The sequence below is a fragment of the Haematobia irritans genome, chromosome 3, assembly GCF_050003625.1.
Source record: "Haematobia irritans isolate KBUSLIRL chromosome 3, ASM5000362v1, whole genome shotgun sequence".
In the NCBI taxonomy this organism is placed as follows: Eukaryota; Metazoa; Arthropoda; class Insecta; order Diptera; family Muscidae; genus Haematobia; species Haematobia irritans.
Genome location: NC_134399.1, coordinates 49,078,794 through 49,093,911, shown reverse-complemented (window position 1 = coordinate 49,093,911; position 15,118 = coordinate 49,078,794). Strand labels below are relative to the sequence as shown.

At 36.3% G+C, this 15,118-nt stretch overlaps 2 long non-coding RNA genes across 2 annotated transcripts; both read right to left on the bottom strand.

Annotated features, from left to right (window-relative positions):
* Positions 1–9,868: 9,868 nt before the first annotated feature.
* Positions 9,869–11,714, bottom strand: LOC142229937 (uncharacterized). Its single transcript, XR_012720534.1, has 3 exons — positions 10,816–11,714; positions 10,140–10,355; positions 9,869–10,070 (listed from the first exon to the last, which is right to left on the bottom strand). It is a non-coding gene; the product is annotated as an uncharacterized LOC142229937 (long non-coding RNA).
* A 1,060-nt stretch (positions 11,715–12,774) lies between these two features.
* On the bottom strand, positions 12,775–14,217 carry LOC142229194 (uncharacterized). The gene is made up of 2 exons (XR_012720355.1): positions 13,228–14,217; positions 12,775–13,159 (listed from the first exon to the last, which is right to left on the bottom strand). It is a non-coding gene; the product is annotated as an uncharacterized LOC142229194 (long non-coding RNA).
* Positions 14,218–15,118: the final 901 nt, after the last annotated feature.

Below are 15,118 nucleotides of genomic sequence, written 5' to 3'. Positions count from 1 at the left end.
GAAGGTGAGACGTTTAAAGCTCCAAATGGTGTAGGTATTATTGCAGCGGAGAATTTGAAGACGTCTGGCTTTGAGAGAGCTATAAATGAATTAGCTAAGAATTTAAATAATTACATAGTTATGGGGGCAAACGGCTCCGGAGGAGACCATTTAAATTTCATTTAAGATCTTCATCAAGACATGTATCGTTTTTTTGCTACACAAGACACAGAGTTCATAAAAGCTGGGGGCCATTAGCCTCTCAGTGTAACATTTTTTCCTTGTTTTATTATTGTTTGAAAATATGAGAATATTACAACTAAATATACAGAGTCTGAAAAAGAGAGAAAACAAAGATGTCTTGGAATTATTTCTGGAGACTAACAAGATAGACATAGCATTACTGTCTGAGACATGGTTGACTGATAATTCGACTACACGCATTTGTAATTTTAATTATGTTCATAGAAACAGAAGTGATGGATATGGATGTGTAGGCATCTACATTAGAAGAGATATCTCTTTTTCAATTATAAACAATTGTCCTTTTGGTGAAATGGTTGGTATCCGTACTCATAATCTGAAGAGAAATGTCTGTGTTGTTTCGGCTTACATCCCACCAAAAACCTCGAACTGTTCTTTCAAGGCGATTATTTCCAGTTTTATTGACTCCGTTGAGAACATTTCCCTGCCAATGATTTTTGGCGGTGACTTAAATGCTAAATCGCCTCTTTGGGGGTCTCTGATACGAAAGGTGACATTCTTGCAGATTTGATGTGTGGTTCTTCCTTTTGCTGTCTCAACACTGGTGACTACACATTTTCATGTCGTGATGGGCAATTCTCTTTTCTTGAAGTGACGTTATGCAGAAACATTGGGCAAAATCCGAGCTGATCTGTTCGAAAAGCAAAGCTTACTAACAGTAATCATTTGCCCATTGTAATTAAAATCTGTGACTTTGATCCGGTTCCAAAAGGATTCTATAAAGTGTGTCATCGCCGTGTTATAAAGGATGTTAGTCTTTTGAGCGTGTGTACCTCATATGAGGAATTCACGACCAAAATGAATTCTATTATTAGAAATGGTTCAGAATACATAGATTCTAGGAACAAAATATACCCAAGCCATGGTGGGACGCCGAGGCCTCAAGATTATTTCGAAGGCGCAATGCTCTTAGATTGAAGTATCATCGCTACAGGACTGATGAGAACTGTCAAGATTGGATTACGGCTGACAATGAATTGATGAACTATATTGGAACTTTAAAGAAATCGAATTTTCAAGCTTTTTTCTCTGAAGGCTCCTCGGCTGTCTCTCCGAAGGAGATTTGGGATACAGTAAAGAACGTGAGGAAATTTGGTAAGGAAAAAAATATATAAATAATATCTGGAATGAGAAACAGAAAGAGTGTTTTGTCAATATGGTGACAGAAACTGCTCCCATTGACATCCCGCCGCCGCTCTCAAGTGATTTTGAAAATAAAGACCCAATACCTCAATTCGGAGTTTGTGATTTTGAATCGTTCATTAGATCAAGAAATCCATGGCTGAATAAGGAGGTTGAATCACGATAACAAAAACAACAAATTTCAATATGTTGTTTAAGAAGTCAAAATCAGCTGATAATAGAATCGTATGGCATTGGTTAAAGTGGCAATTATTTATTCTTTCAATTGTCCTGAAAAAATAATTAAAATCCAGAGAAAAATAAAGGTTCAAATTTAATTGCGTCACCTATGAGTGAAGGTAGAATTACATACCATGCGTTCAATGCGTTAAATGCGTCCGATGATTGAAGAGTTGAAATTTCTCTTTGAAATCAAAAGCACGAAGTCTGCCGCAAACAGAAAAAATCAACCCTTCCATCAACGCACGGATTGACGCATGGTGTGTAATTCAACTTTGATTGTGAAGTGGATAATTCATCCGAAGAACGCCGATATGAGACAAATAAGACTATAATACCCACCAAAGTTAAGAATGGAAGTCAGTCAAATGGATCTTCGCCATCTATTAACAAAAACAGTTTATGATGCAGTTTAAAAACTGATGTGCGTGGTATTTTGGGTCTGGAATATGTTATCAAGATACTCAAGTCATCTTTGAACAATTCTCCAGCTATGAATGCGCGAGTTTGTTTGAGATGCATTTGCTATGCAGTGTCATTTGGAGAGCTACAATCACCATAAACATATGATTTTGACATCTTAAAATTTTGTCGAAATAAAAAAAATTGTAATCATATGGGCCCCTGATTTAACCTTCTTGTTCAGCCATGAAGAAATCTTAGATATGCAGCTGGTGCTGATAAGATAATTTATGAAATGATAATTAATTTAAAGGACTCAGACAGAAATGCGTTTTTTGAAATCCTGAAGAAGCTTTTTGAGGACCCCCAGATTCCTGGAGGAGAATTCTTTTAACGCCGGTACCAAAGAAGAACAAAGATGCCACCAAAATTGAAAATTTCGGACCGATTTCGCTTCTGAGTGTACATGTCAAATTAATAGAAGGTGTGCTGAAAACTCAGATTAATGAGCTGCCTGAACGTTATTATGCCTTTAGACCCCATGATTCAACAGCTATGTGCATAAACGACCTTATAAATTTTGTGGCCGATCTGAAGTCAAGATCAATGCATGTAATGGGAATGTGTGTTGATGTGGAGAAAGCGTATGATTGCACAGACATAGAAGTTCTCTAGTCATATCACTTATCACTATATGGGATATGACAGGGAGATGCCTCCATGTGCCGTTAAGACCTTAGTTGAGGAGTCACTGAAAACAAAGACGAAACTCATTATGGGATGCGATGCGAATGCGCATCATAGTATATGGGGAAGTAGTGATACTAATGCAAGGGAAGAGTCGCTAATAGAGTTTATTTTGCGTACTAATCTGGTAGTTTGCAACAATGGAGATGCCCCAACCTTTGTCACTAAAAACAGGCAAGAGGTGTTGGACATCACCTTGGCCTCGCAAGAACTGAATGAAATGATATCTGAGTGGCATGTTTTAAGTGAACACAGCTTCTCAGATCATCGCTACATCAGTTTCAAATTTGATGTTCATACCACCAAGACCATATTTCCGCCAAATGTTAGGAAAGCTGACTGGAATAGGTATAGGGAATCGTTCAATATGATGATACCGGAAATACCAGAGACAAATATGAGCACTGTGCAAGTTATCGAACACGCAGTGGAGAGGACTACTAAGGCCTTCAACATTTCACTGAAAGCTGCATGCCCTAGAGGGAAGCCAAGGGGGGAAAATCGACCACCATGGTGGTCTACGGAGTTCGGTAATATGAGGAAATCGTGCAGGAAGCTCTTTAACAAAGCAAAGTCCACCAGAGCTCCTGTGGATTGGGACGCTTACAAGAAGAATCTGAGAGGATACAAGCGAGAACTGAGAAAGGCTCAGCATAACTCTTGGAATGATTACTGCAGCAGCATTGAGAATACGTCCGAGGCTTCCAGACTACGGAAGGTGCTAGCATCCACGAGCTCCGCTCCAGGTTTCAATAAAACATCGGAGGGCAATTGGACAACGTCCAGTGAGGAGACGCTGGAGGTACTATTGGACACACACTTTCCCGGAAATCAGACGGTTGAACCATGCACTGGCGGTGCCACAGTGGCTCAGCGGTCGTTTCCTATCGAGGAAATTGTATCAGAATCTAGAATAAAATGGGCGTTAAATAGCTTTGGATCATTCAAATCCCCCGGACCTGATGGAATTACTCCGGCGGAGTTAAAAGCGGTGGCTGACAGAATTATCCCGTGGTTGTCGGCGATATATATAGGATGAACTTAGCATATATTCCACAAAAGTGGAGAGAATCAAAAGTCGTTTTCATACCTAAAGCGGGAAAAGCCTCTCACTCGAATGCGAAGGATTTCCGACCAATCAGCTTATCATCATTCCTACTTAAGACTCTGGAGAGGATGATAGATATTTATCTTAGAACTAGCGTCGATTCAAGTTTGCTCTCGAAACGACAACATGCATACTCGAAAGGCAGGTCTACTGAGACCGCATTACATGAACTAGTCAGCTTTATTGAAAGCTCACTATCTGTCAAAGAATACACAATCGTGGCATTTCTAGACATCGAAGGGGCGTTCAATAACGTCCATCCGAGCTCGATATTAAAAGGACTGACAACTCTGAAAGTTGATCCAGGTATACTTAGGCTGTTAGGCGAACTTCTAAGGAAGAGACGCATTTCAGCCACACTAGGACAAGCAAACATACAAAGGTATGTAAACAGAGGCACTCCTCAAGGAGGAGTTCTATCACCTCTTCTTTGGAATGTTGCTATAAACGACCTTCTGGTTTCCCTAGAAAAAGAAAGGATACAAGTGGTGGCATACGCAGATGATGTGGCGCTAGCAGTCAGGGGAAAATTCCCATCAACAGTTAGAGATATTATACAGAGAGCCCTCCGGATGACTGAGAAATGGGCGAAAGATAATGGTCTTGGGGTAAATCCTGCAAACACAGAAATAGCCATGTACTGCAAAGATCGCAAAACTCCCACGGTTAGGCCCATTTCCTTAGGGGGTGTTGAAATTCCCTTTAGGGAGTGTGCAAAATACCTTGGCGTTATTTTGGACAGGAAGCTGAACTTTAAGCTTAATATTGAAGAAAGGGCGAGGAAAGCAACGGTAGCTTTATACTCGTGCAAAAAGGCAATAGGGAAAAAGTGGGGACTAAAACCAAAAATTGTACATTGGCTATACACGGCAGTGGTTAGACCTATAATGCTATATGGTGTTGTAGTCTGGTGGCCGGCACTTCACCAGCCGACAAGTTTAGACAAAGTTCAGCATATGGCGTGCTTGTGTATCTCAGGTGCATTCAGCAAGACAGGAACAAACTCCCTTAATGTCATACTGCATCTATTGCCTTTAGACATTTTGGCCAAACAGTCAGCTGCAACAACGGCTGTGCGGTTGCGCGAGCTATCGCTGTAGTCGGAAAAAATTTACGGTCACAGTTCGGTCCTCAAAATAATGCCAGATGTGCCTCACGTAGTGGATTACACTTTGGCGAGTCCACTTTTCGACAAAAAGTTTGAGACTCTAATTCCCAACAGTGAGGCGTGGTGTACACGGACCCCGGGGAATAAAAGATATATAGATTTCTACACTGATGGCTCCAAATTGGATGGCCAAGTGGGTTTCGGAGTAAAGGGTGATTCTTTTGAGGTTAGGATTTTCATGCATTAGTATTTGACAGATCACGTGGGATTTCAGACATGGTGTCAAAGAGAAAGATGCTCAGTATGCTTTGACATTTCATCATGAATAGACTTACTAACGAGCAACGCTTGCAAATCATTGAATTTTATTACCAAAATCAGTGTTCGGTTCGAAATGTGTTTCGCGCTTTACGTCCGATTTATGGTCTACATAATCGACCAAGTGAGCAAACAATTAATGCGATTGTGACCAAGTTTCGCACTCAGTTTACTTTATTGGACATTAAACCAACCACACGAATGCGTACAGTGCGTACAGAAGAGAATATTGCGTCTGTTTCTGAGAGTGTTGCTGAAGACCGTGAAATGTCGATTCGTCGCCGTTCGCAGCAATTGGGTTTGTGTTATTCGACCACATGGAAGATTTTACGCAAAGATCTTGGTGTAAAACCGTATAAAATACAGCTCGTGCAAGAACTGAAGCCGAACGACCTGCCACAACGTCGAATTTTCAGTGAATGGGCCCTAGAAAAGTTGGCAGAAAATCCGCTTTTTTATCGACAAATTTTGTTCAGCGATGAGGATCATTTCTGGTTGAATGGCTACGTAAATAAGCAAAATTGCCGCATTTGGAGTGAAGAGCAACCAGAAGCCGTTCAAGAACTGCACATGCATCCCGAAAAATGCACTGTTTGGTGTGGTTTGTACGCTGGTGGAATCATTGGACCGTATTTTTTCAAAGATGCTGTTGGACGCAACGTTACGGTGAATGGCGATCGCTATCGTTCGATGCTAACAAACTTTTTGTTGCCAAAAATGGAAGAACTGAACTTGGTTGACATGTGGTTTCAACAAGATGGCGCTACATGCCACACAGCTCGCGATTCTATTGCCATTTTGAGGGAAAACTTCGGAGAACAATTCATCTCAAGAAATGGACCGGTAAGTTGGCCACCAAGATCATGCGATTTGACGCCTTTAGACTATTTTTTGTGGGGCTACGTCAAGTCTAAAGTCTACAGAAATAAGCCAGCAACTATTCCAGCTTTGGAAGACAACATTTCCGAAGAAATTCGGGCTATTCCGGCCGAAATGCTCGAAAAAGTTGCTCAAAATTGGACTTTCCGAATGGACCACCTAAGACGCAGCCGCGGTCAACATTTAAATGAAATTGTCTTCAAAAAGTAAATGTCATGGACCAATCTAACGTTTCAAATAAAGAACCGATGAGATTTTGCAAATTTTATGCGTTTTTTTTTTTAAAAGTTATCAAGCTCTTAACAAATCACCCTTTATTACGAAAACTACAACAACTTGGCTTCTCTTCTTCCTTGTTAAAGTGGATCAGTTCCTATTTAATAGGACGTATTCAGAAAGTGAGATTTAGGAATGTTTTTTCTAATCAATTTGATGTAATATCTGGAGTTCCTCAAGGTAGTCATCTTGGACCTGTCCTTTTTACAATCTTTATAAATGACTTACCCTTTGTGATTAAAAATGCACATGTATTAATGTATGCTGATGATGTCAAAATCTTCTATTCATTTAATGACCCTATTGACCAAACTCTATTACAGTCTGATCTTGACAATTTCTTAGTGTGGTGTGATATAAATTTGATGAAATTAAATATCTCAAAGTGTAAGCATATGTCATTTTATAGAGTTAAACGCATTGATACTAGTTACTTTCTTTACAGTCGTGAACTTGATAGGGTTGAGACTTTTCTTGATCTTGGTATTCTTTTAGATAATAGATTAATAGCCTGTTTCTGTATGTCGAACGAGCTCTATCGATCGACTGAAATGGAAACAAACAGCTGAATTTATAACCAAAAATCAGCTGTTTCTACGCATTTCAGTCGATCGATAGAGCTTGTTCGACATACAGAAACAGGCAGTAAATTTTAAACAATATTTAACTATGATGATTAATAAAGCATACAGCTCGCTTGGTTTCATGAAGAGATGGTGTAAAGAATTTGATGATCACTGTGTCACCAAAAGTCTGTACATTTCTCTTGTTCGTACTACCCTAGAATATGGCTCAGTTATATCCCTGCCAGCATTTCAAAGTTCCATTTCATCCTCATCGCTACCACAGACTCGTAAATGTCACCACAACCATCGCGAACTGTGATGGGGGAAGTATATCAAAAAGTACAAAATGTACATGAAAGTATTTTGCCATCACTACTGTTAGAAGAGCCATTTTATTTTTTGTGAAACGCCAAGCGCAACCAGCTTGTTATATTTTATTTAAATAAAAACGAAAATAAAGTTCTGAAAACATAGATATTACGCTTAAAATTGTGAAAGGTATATGGTGAACAATTTTTGACTTTCCAAATGGAATAAAGTGATAGTTTTTCAAATATTTTTCCGGACACGCTGCATCCATTGGGAATAATAGTATTGGCTGATAGACGCTACAACATTTAACTTACAACTTGTAACTCAACATAAATCTCTTATTAATGCATAAAAATGTGTTAAATGTGATGTGATAGTCGTATAAAAGTTATATTTATGAGAATTTATAAATGTTTCATACAATTAATAAACATATAAACAATCGTGTTTTACTTGACCACAATGATTCTTTTACAACTATCTTAAAATGCACTTGGTCTGATTGTTTGAAGGGGCTCTTATTGGCGTCCTTCTAAATGTATCCAGAAGGGCTCCTAATAATTGCACTCATGCGATACTTTTTTGTAGTAACTTGGCGTGGTACAACTTCTCAATAGTGACGGCGCTTTTCCGAGGAGTTTTGGATATCGTATACGACTGTTTTCGACGTAGTGGGGATTCTCAGAAGCGCCCCCAAATTCAAAAAATGTTGGCAGGGATGGGACCCCGTTTATAAAATATATTCGGATAAAATTGAATCAGTTCAAAAACAATTCCTTATTTTTTGCCTGAGAAAACGAGGATGGACATATCTTACACTACCTTCATACAAATATAGACTTGAACAAATTAAACTTCCGTCATTAATTAGTCGAAGAAAAATGTTAAATATCATGTTTATTATGAATATTATACATGGGAAAATTATTTCGAGTTTTATTTTGAGTCGTATTAGTCTAACTGTACCTCTTAGACCAACAAGGAACTTCCGTTTATTAAGTATAACTTACTTCCAAAGAGAGTTTGCAAATAATGATTCTCTTCGCCACCTATGTGATGATTTTAATAAGTATTATCATATTATTAATCTTTCTGAGGATAGAAAAATGCTAAAACGTAAAATGATTCTTTATTTGAATGAATGAATGATAATTTATAATATATTTCCCATTTTTTTATTGTTGTATATATGTTATGTAGTATTATTATTAGTCTGTAAGGATATTGTATCTATAGACTTAAATAAAAAAAAAAAAAAAAAAAAAAACGAGTCAGTCTTAATTAAAGCGTCAAACGAATAACATCAGTGTGAACGAATTGTAAAGTGAATTAGTGTACCCTGCCAACATTTTTTGAATTTGGGGGCGCTTCTGAGAAACTCCACTACGTCAAAAACCGTCGTATACGATATCCAAAACTCCTCGGAAAAGCGCCGTCACTATTGAGAAGTTGTACCACGCCAAGTTACTACAAAAAAGTATGGCATGAGTGCAATTATTAGGTGCCCTTCTGCATACATTTAGAAAGACGCCAATAAGAGCCCCTTCAAACAATCAGACAAAGTGCATTTTAAGATAGTTGTAAAAGAATCATTGTGGTCAAGTAAAACACGATTGTTTAGATGTTTATTATTTTTATTAAACATTTGTAAATTCTCATAAATATAACATTTATACGACTATCACATCACATTTAACATATTTTTGTGCATTAATAAAATATTGATGTTGAGTTCCAAGTTGCAAGTTACATGTTGTAGCGTCTATCAGCCATTGCTTTTATTCCCAATGGAGGCAGCGTGTCTGGAACAATATTTGAAAAACTATCACTTTATTCCATTTGGAAAGTCAAAAATTGTTCACCAATATACTTTTCACAATTTTAAACGAAATAACTATGTTTTCAGCACTTCATTATCGTTTTTATTTAAATAAATTATAAGAAGCTAGTTGTGCTTGGTGTTTCACAAAATATAAAATGCCCCTTGTAACAATAGTGATGGAAAATACTTTCATGCGAATAGTGATGACAAAATACTATCACATTTGGCGATTGTTGCAGTGTCACTTACGAGTCTGTGGTAGCGATGAGGATGAAATGGATCTTTGAAATGCTGGCAGGGTAAAGTCATAGTAAATAAATTGTAGATTAACGTTATTGAAACCAACAGTATTTTAATTGTCGTGTAATTAAAAACGTAACAATATTAATGTCCACCATCAAAACAATTTATTTGAAATATTTCGAACAATCAATTTTATTTTTTTTAATTATTTTAAAACGATATACATCCCTGCCAACATTTTTTTGAATTTGACGGCGCTTCTGAGAATCCCCACCACGTCGAAAACAATCGTATACGACATCCAAAACTCGTCGGAAAGGCGCCGTCACTATTGAGAAGTTGTACCACGCCAAGTTACTACAAAAAAAGTATCGCATGAGTGCAATTATTAGGTGCCGTTTGTAATAAATTAGAACGACGCCAATAAGAGCCCCTTCAAACTATCAGAATAAGTGAATTTTAAGGTAGTTGGAAAAGAATCATTGTGGCCAAGTAAACACGATTGTTAAGATGTTTATTAATTTGATTAAACATTTATAAATTCATATAAATATTACATTTGTACGACTATCACATCACATTTAACATAATTTTTTGCATTTATAAAAGAATGATGTTGAGTTACAAGTTACATGTTGCAGCGTCTATCAGCCAGCGTGTTAATTGTCAACGGAGGCAGTGTGTCTGGAAAAATATTTGAAAAAATTATCACTTTATTCCATTTGGAAAGTCAAAAATTGTTCACCAATATACCTTTCACAATTTTAAGCGAAATAACTATGTTTTCAGCACTTCATTATCGTTTTTATTTAAATAAATTATAAGAAGCTAGTTGCGCTTGGTGTTTCACAAAATATAAAATGGCTCTTGTAACAATAGTGATGGCAAAATACTTTCATGTATATTTCATACTTTTTCATACGCTTCCCCCCATCACAGTTGGCGATTGTTGCGGTGTCACTTACGAGTCTGTGGTAGCGATAAGGATGAAATGGAACTTTGAAGTATTGGCAGGGATATGGCGAATATTGCCAGATTTTTTTTTAAAATTTATTTCCATAGAAAATTTTGTAAAAATTTTATTTTTATAAAAAAAATTGTCAAAATTTTATTTCTATATAAAATTTTGCAAAATTTTATTTCTATAGAAAATTTTACAAAATTTTAATTCTTCAGACAATGTTGCTAAATTTTATTTACTTTATAATTTTTTTTTTTCAACAATTTGTTTTTAATGATAATTTTTTCAAAAATTTATTTCTATAGAAAATTTTGTCAACATTTTATATCTATAGAAATTTTTCTTTAAATTTTATTTCTATACATATTTTGGTCAGCATTTTATTTCTATAACAAATTTTCTCAAAATTTTATTTCTATAGCAAATATAACTAAAAAATTTGTAAAAATGGCTCAAATGTTCCTATACCTCTAATACATATATATCGACTGATGAATCATGAATGCATTGTTGCGAAATTGTCTAAAAAATTATAAATAAAAAATTTAAAGGATTTGAGATGGCTTCAATAGTTTTGGTCCACAATGTGTCGAAGGGTATAATACAATGAGCTCCGTCCGACTTTGAACTTTCTTTACTTAAGGCCGGTACTATGTTCATTCTTGCGAAAAATTTTTATGGAAACCATTATTTCGCACATAGAAAGCGGCGTTTTTTAGGTAGCTTGGAGCGCTATTTTACAGGGAGCGATATTGGATTAAGTTGGTGGTTGTTGCTTGTGTTTACAAAATAACATTTTATTTTTCCTTGGGCAATTGATCTGCTATTCCTTTGATCCTTTGTATAGTTTCGGAACAAAAATAGGGTCCGTGTTTGATTTATAAACCCGCACAAATAGTTTTTAATAAATAAATTATTTCTTAATTCACATTGCAAATGGCGCCGTGCTATAAACGTCAGTTTTTCAACACGAAAAAACAAAGTATCACAAATGGAAAAAATTTCGCAAATTTTTGGTTTTGTATGGAGTTTCAACGCGAAAACCGAACAGAGTACCGGCCTTTATCCATAAATACATATACTGAAGACTGTTGGTTGTTGCAGGCTATACCTAGGCCTATGTGCATGGCTGCCGGCAGGCGGTATGAAATGACTACGGCCATGGGGTCACAATTGAAATTCGCCTGCCTGTATTTATTTGGCGGCCAGATTTCATTTGGTGGACGATTTTGGTGAATGGGCCAGTTTATTTGTGGCTTTATTTGAGGCGAAAATGCAATTTCTTTTCTATAAAGAAAAGAATTGATTTTTGGCTTATGTGGCGATGTGATGTGTGTAGTATAATGGCGGAAGTGTGATTGGCCACAAGGCCAGGCTGACAGGTATAGTCATGTGGGCGCATGGCTAAACAAGAACGTATGGCGGTGGATGGGTATGACGTGTTCGTTGGCGTAGTGGTGAGGGGGACTTGAGTTCACACATGGTTCAAATGTGAACAGAGTGGTTGTACCTCCAACTACCACATAAACACAAACGCGTGAAAAAATACTAAATTTTAACAATTTTTCAAAGATTATCGTAATATTCAATTTGGTAAATTGTTGAGAAAATCGTGTGCTCGGAAGACAAGAAAACAGTCATTATCCTCAACAGTAGAAGTCAAGGCGTTATCAACGATTTCTAAACATAGTAGCAAAAACTTTTCAAACTAAATTTCAGTTTAACGCTTCAAACCTATGGGAAAATTTGTTAAAAACAAGCAATTTGGAGGGCTATTTGTATAAATGTTGAAGATGGGATTCACTATCAAATCGATGTACATTGCCTATGGTAAAATGCTCACCATCGAGTTGTTGGGTGGAGTTTTGGAACAGTAGGAGCAGAAAATAAAGCCGCGAGTCTCGCGCTGATTTCAGTCGCCGCCGACGTAAATTTAGCTGCAAATTAATCAAAAGTATCCATTTAAATCAGAAAAATGTATTAATTATTGTCGTTTTGTCGATTTTTGAACCTTCCACCCATAACCAATCAATTTCAACCTGCTATAAGATTTTTGCAAAAATGTAGCTCGGAAAATATTAACAAAATGTAATTTTGATTGTGCGATTGTTTGTACAACTAATCTTATTACCATTCAAATAAATTCTAATTGGTTTTATAATGGATAATTGTCCGTTAATTTGAACGATTCACGATTGACTGAACCAACCCTGTACTTTGTTTGGGACTGGTAATGCCGAAGAAAATAAAACAAAAAGGGGGTTGTGAAAAAATGGGGGATATTGGAAAATTGGCATTTGGCGGGGAAAAACAGGGGGTATATAAACATTGACTGCGGGAAAATCGACATTAACAAACCGAACAAGGAAGACATTATACCGATCTGTGTTCATCCATTAAAAGAAAGCTTAATATAGAAAAGTGGTGTTTTTGTTTTTGAAATACATATCTTTCTAACGTTTATTATTGTGAGTATTTTGTGCATTAACAACTCGTAGCATAAAAAGTTAATTAGTGTAAATATGGTTGAATGGTGATAGGTATAATTTTATCAAATTGGTGAGACAGCACTGGCCTTAAAGGACGACTGTGAAGGCCAGTGCATGACCTTATTGCGAGGAATTATCCAGTAACCGGCTCCTTTGGTGTGAAGCAATTTTGGAATATATTAAGTATAAACTTCATCAAAAGGCGAGATCATTTGTGGCATCAAAAAGATTGAACACACCATTATTGGACATCACCGATCAGCTAAATTCAATTTCTAACCGTTGCTGTGAAGTAAGATCACCAGTTAAATACCAGCGTGAACCTGCAAAGGAAAACAAGTCGATTACAAACGGAATAAATACTAATGTAACAGGTAAATCTGTGTCTCACCAGTATTGTGTGATGTCCGTCCATAGGCCTGAGGTAGAAAATTGTGTCTTCCACACCTGAATGCTAATGATTTAAAAAAAAAAATAAGAATACTGGAGTTAGAATTTTTTAAACCTGAAAAGAAAAGAAAAAAAAAACTGATATAAAAAACTGATAAAATAATACAAAAAAAAAGATTAAGAGAAAGCTTTGGTTATAATTGATTAAAGTAGGAATTTAAAGTAAAGTTTAGAATTAAGTATATAATTGTTAAGATAGCGATTTTGTAAGGGGAAAAATATCTTTATTGAGTGATTAGGCTTTGGGTGGTAGGATTTCAGGATACTTGTATTTGTTTTGGTACTGCGAAGTTTTTTTTGAGCCGCAGACTGATTCTTTTAAGAGAGCTCTTTTACTAGATTTCTTTAGAGTAAATTAGTGGCGAAGAATAGGCCATTTGAACAAGGTTCTGAATCTGGGTCATCCTGGAGATTGTGCCAAGAGGTAGTTACAAAGATATCTTTCTTCATAACATTTGATTGAACTACATTGTTAAACAAAATTCAATATTAGGTGCATAGAGGAAAAGAAGTGTTATTTCATTGTCTTTTATCACTATTTTTGTTGTTTTGAATAATAAAAATTTTAATGTCTTGATCTGTTGTTAAGAAAATGTTGTGTTGGTGATTTTTGGGTCATTGGGGGGGCCGAGGTATGAAATAATTGTGTGAGAAAAATTGTGTGTGTGTGGTATCAGGGGCCCAAAGAAATATGATATTGACTAAAATGGAGTGTTTTGGGTCATGGTTGGGAGGGCAAGCGTGAGGTCACAACACCAAGACCTCTGTATGAATGTTTTTCCGCTCGAGATAGTCGTAAGTCGCGTTGTTTTATATTTGTGTATGTTCAAACTCGTTCGATGTTAGTGCTCTGGGTTTGATGTAGGCGGGTTGAGTCCCACACCCATGGAGATCGCCGTAGTCAGCCGGACAGCCATGTCAAACGCCGCTATAGACGCACATAACATGGTAGCTGCTCATATTGTGATGGGTATTTATATAATTATTTTATTTATTAAACATAGGACAGACATTGCCTTAAATTTGAAATATAGAGTCCAATTGGCATCAAATGGAAATTAAGACCTTTTTTGCACACAAAATAAATACGATAATTTATATCAATCCATTATTTGAATCTTTCCCATTGTTTGTCGGGCAAGATTTAAAATTGCTACCATTTGCTTTTGACTTAAGGTGTCATCTCCATTCAATATCAGCATCTTCAAACTTTTTTGTTGGTCTTCCTCGTTCTTCATTTCTCACATCACAATCTTTATTTCTGACCAACTATTGGAGAACTCCTACACTTTGAGTTTTTAAGCAGTTCTCCCGTACCTATCAAGGCATATTAATTAAAGGTAAAGTCACGAGCAAACGTGTGTACACCCCATGATATTTAGAAAGTCAAACTGAAATGACAGGTCACTTAAATTGACATTTTGTGTATGTGTAGTGTTGTTGTATTGTTGAACGTTTGGACCTTTTTGTAAATTTAGATAATTATATTTAACAGTTTTTCAAGAAAGCTCTTTTATTTTTCTCCCCAGTTTCTAACACGTAGGCGAAAAGTTTCATAAAACTAAACCCATACAAACAACACAATGTAAATAAAAGCAATATTTATGTACACAAAGAATGTTAACAAACCTACTAAACGTAAACAAAGACTTTGACAAGATGAATGTCGATATTAGTCACCTGATTGCATGACTTTACCTTTAATTAATATGCCTTGCGTACCTATGTTCTTGTTTAACAATGGCACCACGTTTAGAACCATCCCAATAAACACAAACGTTTGAAAAATGCTAAATTTCAACAATTTTTCAAACATTTTTTCAAAGGATTAG